Here is an 11287-nt window from a genome sequence, read left to right as displayed (position 1 = left end):
AGCATAGTGCTCTCTCGTAAAAGCACATTCAAGATGGCTAATAGATTTAATATGTTTTAATATTAACAATCAATATGGTCAACAATCTGTGAATAGTTAATTATCCGTATATGCCAGCAAGATTAATACCAACAAGATTAACACCAGCAAGATTAATAGTGGTTCGAAACTGTTAATGACTGGCAACCATAACTCGAGCTTATATATGTGCGCTTACCGAATTAGCAGTAAATGAAAATCAATATTCCAATTAAATTCAATCTTACCAATAATATCCACATTCGTTAGGATTATCAATAAAATAAGCAACATCTGCAGCCACCAACATGAGGAATAAGTGCTATTAATAAAATCTTGGCAATTTTATTAAATGTTAGTAATACAATCCACACATAAAGCGATGCGCGCGCGCGCGCGCGTGTGTGACTCCGTTAAATGCAAATTTTAACAATAACCATCATAGCTGTTAACGCGTGAAGAATACCGTGAATTAGTGGGCTCGAGTAACGTGAATCAACGCTTCGTATATTTACTCGCTCGGCGGGTAAAACTATTTTCTCTTTCTTTCGACGAAGAAACGAGAAATTAATGTAGACAACTACTACAACTGATACTCCCGGGATCAAAAAATAATCAATCCAAAACTTTTTCGCAAAAAAAAAAAACCTGAAGTTTATTTCAGCCGATCAAGGGAGTTCGCAAGCATAATCCTTTGGGGACACCGCGAGCTCCTTTTTCTTTCTTCTAAGGAAGATAAAGTGATTAATTCATGAAGAAACAAGTGTATTAATGAGTATCGTAGATACACCACCGTCGTACAAGAGACGATCAAAAGACAAGAGCTTTTTCAAGAATTAAAACTAATCTCACTTAAGCCATCAAAAATCCTCGGTTTGTTAAGAGTTTTCTTTTTTTCTCATTAAGACAGATAGCGTGATATAAACAATAATAAAGAAACAAAGTAAATTAAAAAGTTCTCTTTAGGAAATAAAGGATTTACTTAAGGAGAGGTGCTTCTGGACTTATTTTGTGAATCCATTAACTCTTCGATTCGAAGTAAGATCGTAAGTTGGCGAATTAATTCAATATAAATTCTAGAAATGTGTGACTCACTATAGCGCGATGAATATCCGAGGAGAATTAAAGTGATACAAATCGGTGATTGGCGTGTTTGTGGACAATATCGAAACGCTAAGAAATCTTTTTCGAGGAAGGCAGAGTGACTCATCGATGAGCAAGGACCAGCGGTATCTACGAGCGCGGAATTATCAAGACGTTCCACAAATTTTCGAGGGAAGTGCATTGGCAGAAGCGAGAAGTTTGTCGAATATATCTCTTTTGATGGACAAAGTTATGATTAAGTCCGATGTCGCGGTAGTGACGCGAAGTACATTTAATTCCACACGCTCACGCAAACAGACGCGCGACTTACGGTGGTGAGAATGCCAGGTGACGCAATGATAAAGTTCAAGTGTCGCATGATCGACGAGGAGACTAACGACAGGTGATTATATGCAGGTGAAACCTTCCCAATCGTGATTTCGCGAGAGATCCCGTCACGTTCGCCACGAACGTGACACTCATCTATTAATAGTCCGACGAACAAAATTTCACGACATTCCGTACGAACAGCAATTTTGCGAACGGGTAGCATGCGACGCTGTCAAATAATCGTGAATTAATATTTTTCGCGAGCGGAACCTTAAGCGAAATTTCGCCTGATAATTCCCTCGGAATCGACGAGCGATATTTTGATTTTTTTCTTTTATTATGTGAAATCGTTGTAATTAAACGCTCTTTATTTCGCCTCGGTGCAAAATTAGATTTACCAGCGCAACCTTGTCGCTGGCAAATTATTAAAAATAGATCAAGAGTCATTCATCAAAATTATCACAAAAATTGAAATTTTACGCATTTGTACCATGTAATAATCAGTTAATGAGATAAAACTCTTTTGCTATCAATTATTGGAATTTAAATTACATATTACAAACAGATTTAGAAAATTTTAATTAAACTGAACTATACGATGGTCCGAAAACATTAGTGCAGATGCACTTCGTCGCATCTGCGTAATGATGTACGTGACAATAATTGAATTCATTTTCCAAGCCTTTGAATCGAATCCATCTTCCACACAAAAGTAGAAAAGTTTCAACAAATATCATATAAATATTCAATAAAAACATATCATAGATATTAATTTAAAAAATAGTTCGCACAATGAAAATTTATGTCTAAATTTATTCTTTTATATATAATTCAGTTTAATAAGCTCGTTTAAGTATGCTTTTTCTAATAAAGTATTAATCAGGATGGTTATGACAACATATCTAATTTGGAATTTTAGATAAACACTTTAGAATACATTATACATCATCGTCCGTAAGCTAGGTATTCCCTTAATTGCGCGGTGCATTAGCTCGTTGAGACGGAAAATGGCTTCTTCTTATCCTAGTGCCTCACAACAATGCATTATGACTTTCGTATATTATGTTGGCATCACAATTGTTATTATGCAAATTATATATTTATATATTTTACATTTTATAATATATTGTGTGTATATATAATGTAATCTGTGGAGAAAATACCTATGAATTTTCTAAAAAATCAGAATTTATACCAAAACGAACAACTCATCTCAGATCTCCATTTCTTTCACGTCACTATTCTCGACGTATTTGACATAAGGCTGTTCGGCCATCAGCTTAACCCAAGAATTAACCCTTGAAAGGCTCGTCAAGTTGTCAATCCAAAAAGACGCTTTTTTATCTTCTGTAAGATCATCTTGACACATATCAAAAAAAAAAATCTTCGTAATATTGCATAATCTCGTATGTTTAAAGTAGATATTTAAATCGGAATAATTAATTGGGAATATAAAAAAGTAATCACGAAAAGTTACTTAAAAAATTATATTCTTGCAATTCTATTAAAAAAAAAATTTCTTCTAGTATTAAAAATATAAATCAAACTTATATTAAACTCAAATTATTAACAACAAAAAAATTACTTTAAAATATTATAAAGTTTGATATTATAAGCAAACTGTAATTTTAATCAAAAAATATAAAATATAAATTATCTAATAAAATAAAAATTATAAATACTATATATAACTTTTATTGCGATCTCTTATATTCGCGCAACATATTGCAGCGAGATATATAAACTAAATACAGCGGAAGTTATCACGATGGCATAAATCGAGAAAAACGACGGATACAATATAACACTTCCTTTAAATAAATTTTTCAGTATAAAAAACATGCAATCTCGTCAAATCTGCGACTTTTGACGAGATTTATTGCAATCTGAAATTGCGCAACGTAATGAGGAAGCATTCGAGAAATAAATGTCGCAAACGAAATTAAATTATGATCATGGGAAAAGCGGTAAAAGCGAACGAAGTGACACATTATGATTACGATAAAGAGAATCAAGAATTCTCGTACATGGGCGTTATAAATTTTGATCGTATCTATGCGTAATAAAGGTAACGAAGGTAAACGTAATAACAGAAACGTATATGCAGAATTATATAGAAAAATAACAAAACATAAATAGTACGTACGGTCTTGGATTCATAATCAAAGAGTTAGCTACAATCGCCAAAAGAAAATTGTTCTATTTCAAATGCAAATCGTTGATAATGTATATTGATATTATAACTCGACGTAAATGTGATTAACTGAATCTAATCTCTTCATCTGTAATGTTTAATATTTGATTTCAATTTTAATTTTATTAAAATCAAATTAATTTCGTAATAAACAAAATTTTCTTAACCAATTGTCTTATTATTTTTTTAGAATAAAGGTCTAAGCTATTTATATTTTGTGGTTGTTTCAGTCTTTATGAAACTGTACGGTTCACGTCCGATCTTGTAAAAGGATTATTAAAAAACCGAGAGTTTAATGCATTACGGTCATGAATAATCGACAACGGTATAACCGACCTTTAAAGGCAGTAATAAAGCAAGACCTCTAAGGATTCATAGCTCATAATGTCTACATCTGCACGCGCGGGCTGTTTTAGATTATTAACCGTTAAAGAGCAGGAGAGAGAGAGAGAGAGAGAGAGAGAGAGAGAGGGAGAGAGGGAGAGAGAGAGAGACTGGTTCTCATATAAATAGCCAGCTGTAATACAAATATGAGACTAGACCATTTACAACCGATATTTATGATCAATAGAGTCAAGTGCATCGGGAGCTTTAATTAATTATTTGGATTATGGTCTAATCTTGATCAGATCAAAATTACACCCGTAAAGGATACTTTGTAATATCTGCAAGATAACTGGAATATCTATAACATCTAAATCTTAAAATTTTATTTAAAAAAATTTATTTAAGACTACTTAATACTCTTGCATCATCTAATAATACATTTAAAATTTATTGAAGAATTCGAAAATCTTTCAACTTTTAACATCGCGCAACTATATTATTTCTAAAATTTTTTCACATTAAATTTGATTCCATACTTAAAAACAAAATTTACAAAGCTTTGTTCAGTACAATAAATAAAATATTTACACATAATCCCTACAAGTTTTTATACATCACAAATTTTAATATCAATTATTAAATCCCTGTTTTTTAATCTTTTTCATTTAACATATTCAACATATTTTTTTAATAAAATTTTCATTAACATCGTCAGCAAAGCCATTCTCTTATGTGTCAAAATGCAGTAAACACGAATCGTACCATTCTTTTGTACACAATTAACTATAGTATAATTGATTTATAAAAATACATGATCTCTGTTATATGTATCTAATACAAAAGGGCACTTTATGAATCCAATTTACAAACTTTTGTTTCGTGCGCGGCAGAAAAGAGCGTTCTATACGAGAAACAGAGGAAGAAAACTGGTCTCATCACGCTAATCCACGTTGTTACCACCATGGTCATTCCGCGCGCATCGTTTCTCCAAAATTTCATTAGCAAACTAAACGAAAACTGGATCCGTTTGAAACTTCGTAATGGCTAATTAAAGAAGACATGATCGTCACGCTTTTGTTAAAGTGCAGTAATTCCATCAGCGTGGAATAAAACTGTGTAAAACTAGAGCGAACGGGCTTTAATAAATTATCGAACGAAAATTTAACTTCATCGACACGACTTTTGTACCGCTTGATAGGATTAACGTAATAACGAATGCACGTAATGGCAAATGGCAACGTGGGCTCAGCGAAAGTATCATCGTCACCGTGTATTTTATCCTTTTCATTATTTATTATCCTGATGATACGAAATAAGACGAAAATTATGTAAATCGTCGGATTTGCAGAATTCATAATTCTTTGACTGATTATCACGCTGATTATTTTATCCAATTATTACCGAGTATTCTCTGATCGCATTAAATTTTAATGACGCCCCCCCCCCCCATCGCTAAATTTGTAAATTACTTACGTAAGAATTCCCAGCGCGATCAGCTGTCGCTTAATCTTTCATGTTTTCTAATTTTCTAATAAGATAAAAAAAAGCTTTGTAAACGAAATAACGTTCAGTCGGTTGTCTTTTAGTTCGCAATATAATAAGTAATAAAAATTTCTTTTATTACATAATAAAATATAATATTTAGTTAACTATGTCACTTTACTTACACGGAAAGAATTTTCTTTTAAAAATTACCTCGAAAATCGTGGTAATTGTAAGACAACGTAAACCTTGAAGAATTTTACAATACTTTTGACAAAATTTACTAAAATTTTAATAAAATTTGGCACAATTGTGTAAACTTTACTATACTTCTAACAAAATTTACTCAACTTTGCCAAATTTTATTGAAATTTTAGTAAATTTTAGTAAATTTTATTAAAAGTATGGTAAAATTCTTCAAGGTTAATACGTTGTCTCACAATTATTACGATTTTCGGTGTAATTTTTAAGAGAAAATTCTCTCCGTGTACACGTGACAAATAAACTTAACTACAGTCTAACAAAATTTAATTCAGATATCCGTCGATATGACGAGTAAAATTTTTCTCGCGCGAATCGCTGAGAACAAAATCAATTCGGGGCTAGTCAAGTCGATTATCGCGGCTGAATGGCCGCGGGTCGACTTCGGTATGACCCGGAAAATTGACGGCGCAGGCGGAGAGAGATCGTAGCCCGCGGAGAGAGTCTAATTCGATCACGAATTTCCCAGGGTCGAACTTTCAACCTAACCTAACCTAAACGTACTTTTCGCGCGCGCGGCCGTCCCCCCGCGGACTTACAAAATTATTTATTGCGAAAATCGACATTCCTCTGTCGCGAGAGATGAGAATGGAAAAAAAAATCAAATCGTGCGATTAATGTACATGGCATAGATGGAAGTTCGCTTTCACTCACCGTGAGCATGCGGGACCAGCGGGACGTCCTTCGCCGTTGCACCCCTCCTTCCCCTCGCCGCGCGCCAGCAACCACCGCCACCAGTTTGGCGCCCGCCAGCCGAATTGTTCCATTGTTCCAAGCACAAACCAGCATAAACACTTGCTCGCGGCTGACGCATCGATCGCGCAGTTAATTACAATCGTACGCCAATTAACATTACAATCACGTCGTCGTTCCCGGACGACGTGATTCGGACGAGCGGGATAACACGGAGCGGAAGAAGGCCCCCATCGCCCGTTGCGTTTGCCCGGGTGGAGAAACGCGAGACTCGCTGCACAACTACACCGACGCGGGTAACGCGATCCTCGTCGCCTCCTCCGCTTCGCGCGCGGGGCCGATGTTGTTTCGCGGCTCGCGATGCGGGCGATCGAAACGGCGAGCGACGAGCGACGCGACCGTGCGTCGCCGCGAGGGACGGAGGAGCCGCGTGAAGTTGCGGCTCCGCGAAATCGAGTGAAAAATCGAAGGATCGATTATTCCGTCGACCGTCGGTCGATATACACTTCCGCGTTATCGGCTCGCGCGCGTGGAACGTGGAACCCGCCGGCGTGGAAAAACGGACGGGACAAGACGCGACGCTAGGCGCCGTGACGTCACGGCCGTGACCGTGTGCGAGTCAAACAAGAGACGGACGCTCGTCGCGAAGAGAGAGAGAGAGAGAGAGAGAGAGAGAGAGAGAGAGAGAGAGAGAGAGAATGTAGCTCCTCGTAAATAAACCTAACCTCCTCGCGCCGCCCGTGTTCGTGGTCGTGCGAGAGAACCCCGGAAGTCCTCGGCCGTGTCTCTGCCTTTGCATAATCTAATCTCGATTCCGCTTTTCGTTCCAACAATCCCATGGAGAATCAGCCGTTTTCCCGGTTTCGCGAGGTATCTGAAGCTCGTCTCGTCTCCGGCGCGAGCTTCTTCCTCTCGTTCCCCTCGGCCTGGCGCTTACTTTACGTCGTTCGGAGTCCCTCGGCCAGGTAGAACGCGAGATCGTAACAAGATTAAGGTAACGTAAAAAAAAGTAATTTTAAGCCAAATCAAAGATGTCAATCGAGGCTACTTTGTATTTTTCGGATTTTGCAGCGGCACCGTCGGTGACGCTTCGCCTTTTTTGTATGCATAGTTTGAAACAATTTGGAGAATTTGTATTAAATTTTAACATATATTGCATATTCAAAACAGTTCATTAAAATTTATGTGTTAATTTGACGCAAGATGAATATGTTAAAAAGTAACGCGAATATTATGAAAAAAATTGACATAGGAAATGTGACACTTTGACACGATTTAGAAAAGGAATGCGGAACATTTTTTTTTAAATAAAATTAACATTTGTAATATGTTGACACGTATTTATTCATTTGTCTTAGAGTGTGTTTTTAAAACTGCATTATTTTGATGTTGTTTGTTTATTTATTCAGAAATTGTATTAACGACAAGAAATCAGTTAAATATCAGTTTAAAACATAATATTTATAATGTTAAATTAACACTTTGATATGTAAAAAATTCAACACAAAAATTTTAGCGAGGAGTTTTAATAAATACAAACTATTTTCTTACTGTGTGCATATTTTCATATCTTTAATTGTAATTTTATTGTAATTTTATAAATGAGGAAGAAAACGTAAAATATTAATAGCTCATCTCTATACAACAAATTAAATCTCGCTCGGTACATTTTTGATAATAATATGATGATATAACGATTGAGATGAATTCTGTATCTGACAATATGAATTTTTTAATAAGAATTTTTAATTAAAAAAGATTATATTTTAAAATCATTGCTATACCACGAGCTCATCACAAAATCAACGTCAACGGAATATCGAGTGAGATCGTAAAGGCTTTTCTTAATGACTTTGACGTCATCGTGATCTTGTTACAATTTTGTGTTCTCTCCCGCGCGTTTCTCTTTCCACGCGCGACGAAGCGCCGGGGTGGACCGTTCGTTCTCGCCGTTCGTTTAATTGACGCGCGCAATCGCATTTAACGGGCGCCCTTTTTTTTCCCCCGTGAACGTGAGCGGCAACGAAACAATGGTACAGAGTGTACGGGATACGCGGCATCAGGAAGCAACGAGGCGAGTAGATAGGCGACATCGGCGGGTGTGCAGCGTACCGGTGCAACGTGCGGTGAGTAAATTCAATCGCCACATTCAACGGCAATCTACGTCCCCTAATTGCCGTTTATTTAACTGTTTACCTCGCTCGCGTTAATGCGGCGATAAAAAAAAAACTATCGCGCATTTGATGCGACCCGAATCAATTTATTTGATCGCGCTCTACCTACACGCGGCTGTCCTTTTATTTGCGCGGACAGCCGAGCCGATCAAATAATCAAAGGTTGCGGCGTGTCGGGGCATAAAAGTGTTATTTATCGGATGGGTTAGATATGGTAAAACAACATGCGCTCGTAACAAAATGTTTTTACTTGATTGTTGATGCGCAATTAAGCTCTCGCACACAAGTTTTATTTTTATTTTTTTTTTTTAATGGAAATTTATACAAGACAGACATTCCCCATCTCCAGTCTTGTATGCGATCGCTATTCGATATGCGAGCGCAAAAATTTCGAAACGTCAATAAATACGCCTTTGACGCGCCGTTTTGAAGATAAAACGCATCGCACCCTGTTTTTTTTGTTTTTTCCCCCCGGTTCATGTAGATGCGCGTGAGGCGGGATATTTCACGGGTAACAAATCGATCTCTCGATAAAAATCATTTCACGATCGTCCCCCGGAGCGGCATCCATGATTATAAATCCCTGTTATAAGACACAAGGGAGATACCTTTTCGTCTTCCCCCCTTCCTCCCTCTTTTTTTTCACTCGCGCCGCGCTTGAAAACTACTCCGCTCCGTTCTTTGCGGCATCTCAAAGTCAAAGGGGAAATGTAAACTGGAGCAAACCCCTTGATATAACTTCTGCGGTTGGTAACCATCCACGGGAACACCGAAAAGACTGTTGAACTATACAAAATATTGAAGTCGCGAGCTCTTTCGACAAACTTGAGTCCTAGTTCAAAATTGCCCGACGATCTGACCTTTATCTTCATTTTCTAACTAGCACGATCGTTACGAGGAGGAAAAGTAAAGTTCGTCACAAATGCAGACTTTCCTGAATATTGTGTTGACTTGGAATGCCGAGGAATTGTTTGGCAGACGTAGATAAAAAGCGAGCAATTAATTCCTAATTAATTATAAAATTGGCTTCCTCTCTCAAATCAATTTAGTGCGGAAAAATATAATTTCTATACACGGATCGATGCACAGTTAAAGGTAATAAAAGATAATATACGTATGTACAGAAGAGTGGTTTGTAATTATTTTAAACGAGAGTGAGATTCAAGAATTAACTATTTCATTGGACTTGGGTGATAAGAACGATAGTATTTTCTTCGATTACGGCGGACGAGAATTGTTTTCGAAATGTTGTTCGATCGGGAAAACTTTCAATTGCACTATTCGCCGCTTTTGAAGAGCTTTCGCCGCAATTAAACTCAAGTTATTCATTGCGCGTTTACGTAATTTGGCCAAATTACGGAGTGAATATCCTTAGCGCGCGTTTCAAATAATCAGAAGGACTTCCTTGCGAGTCTAAAACCGCAATTTGGTTCCGGCAAATTGAAGCAGCGTACATACACTTGAGCTAATTATAGCCTGTTTAATTAGATGCGGAAATGAAGATTTAAAAAATGAGATTCAGAATTATCGCAATTTCATAACAGCGTTGATCCAATTTAAGTAAAAAAAGAATTACGAAAAAGAATTCTGAAATACTTTACAATAAGAATATTATTGATAAAACTTAAGGTAAACAAGAGATAAAGAATATCTGACGGATTTACATAGAAAAAATTTAATTAAATCATGTAGATTTTGTGTAAAAAAATTTCCTTTTGCAATTTATTTGGATTAATCTTCTTTGGATTAAACTAAATATTCGTGACTGTAAATCGACTGTTGTCAACATAATCCAATATTAACTGACTGAGTAATACTGTGAACACTCTGAAAATATAATTTGCTACTTATAATTATACGTTACTTTAGGTATTCAGGAGCTATGTGAAAGATTATTACAAAGCATTCGAAATTGTTGCTGTAATTTATGTTTATAATTTATATGAATCCTTTGCCATTCCACGTCAAACATCCACAAATTCATACAAATTACGAATATAAAATGCTACAACAATTTCGAGTTATTTTTTGAATTTTTAAATTAATTTTTTTTCTCGAACCAAAACGCTTTGTTTACTGATAGAGATAACGAATGAAATCGCAATTCTTCAATATAGATGACACGAGACGATTTGTTTATTCGAATAAAATCGAATTGTCTCTTGCCTGGAGACGAATCGACAAATATTGCCGTGAATATCCCAGTTATTACTAATAATTTCTCATGCGTATTACATTTATGTTTATATATGTATAGTATATGAAGAGCGTATTCTATCAACGCGAAATAATTTAATTCTGTCGCCGTCACATACATCTTGATAGCATTAATAAATTTTTCATGTTGCCATTTGCAACGTCATCCGACAATAAACCTGATCATTTTATTCATGATAAATGCTGCAGAAAGTAATTATTTTAATCATATTATTTATGATAAAAAGAATCAATTAAAGAACAAAAATCATTTTGTCTTTTATCACTGTTTTACATTTTGCGCTGACAACGCAATTAGCGATTCCGTCAGATGCTTGAGAGAAAGAGAGAGACAGAGAGAGAGAGAAGGGAGGGGGTGCGTCATTGTCAATTTTATCACTAATTTATATTCAGATAAATTTAATAATATATTCGATAATATTTTATTATTAGCGAAAAACCTCTTACTATATTAAATATAAAAAGTACAAATATCTTTGAGAAAGATAAATAAATTCTTAATTTACAA

The 11287-nt window shown here is 35.8% G+C and overlaps 1 protein-coding gene across 3 annotated transcripts in view; it reads left to right on the top strand.

Moving 5' to 3' along the window:
- The first annotated feature begins 814 nt into the window (after positions 1 to 814).
- Positions 815 to 11287, top strand: part of LOC105839141 (FMRFamide receptor) — a 50824-nt gene continuing 40351 nt past the window's right edge. For 2 of the 3 annotated variants that reach the window (XM_012685224.3, XM_012685226.3), the window contains exon 1: positions 815 to 1504. The gene's annotated coding sequence lies outside the window, so the exon portion shown is untranslated. Of the gene's footprint in view, positions 1505 to 8422; positions 8515 to 11287 lie in introns of those variants that run through there. The other variant, XM_012685225.3, reaches the window with a different exon arrangement.

Source organism: Monomorium pharaonis, chromosome 5 (genome assembly GCF_013373865.1).
Source record: "Monomorium pharaonis isolate MP-MQ-018 chromosome 5, ASM1337386v2, whole genome shotgun sequence".
NCBI classification, from domain to species: Eukaryota; Metazoa; Arthropoda; class Insecta; order Hymenoptera; family Formicidae; genus Monomorium; species Monomorium pharaonis.
This window is presented reverse-complemented; position numbering and strand designations above follow the sequence as displayed.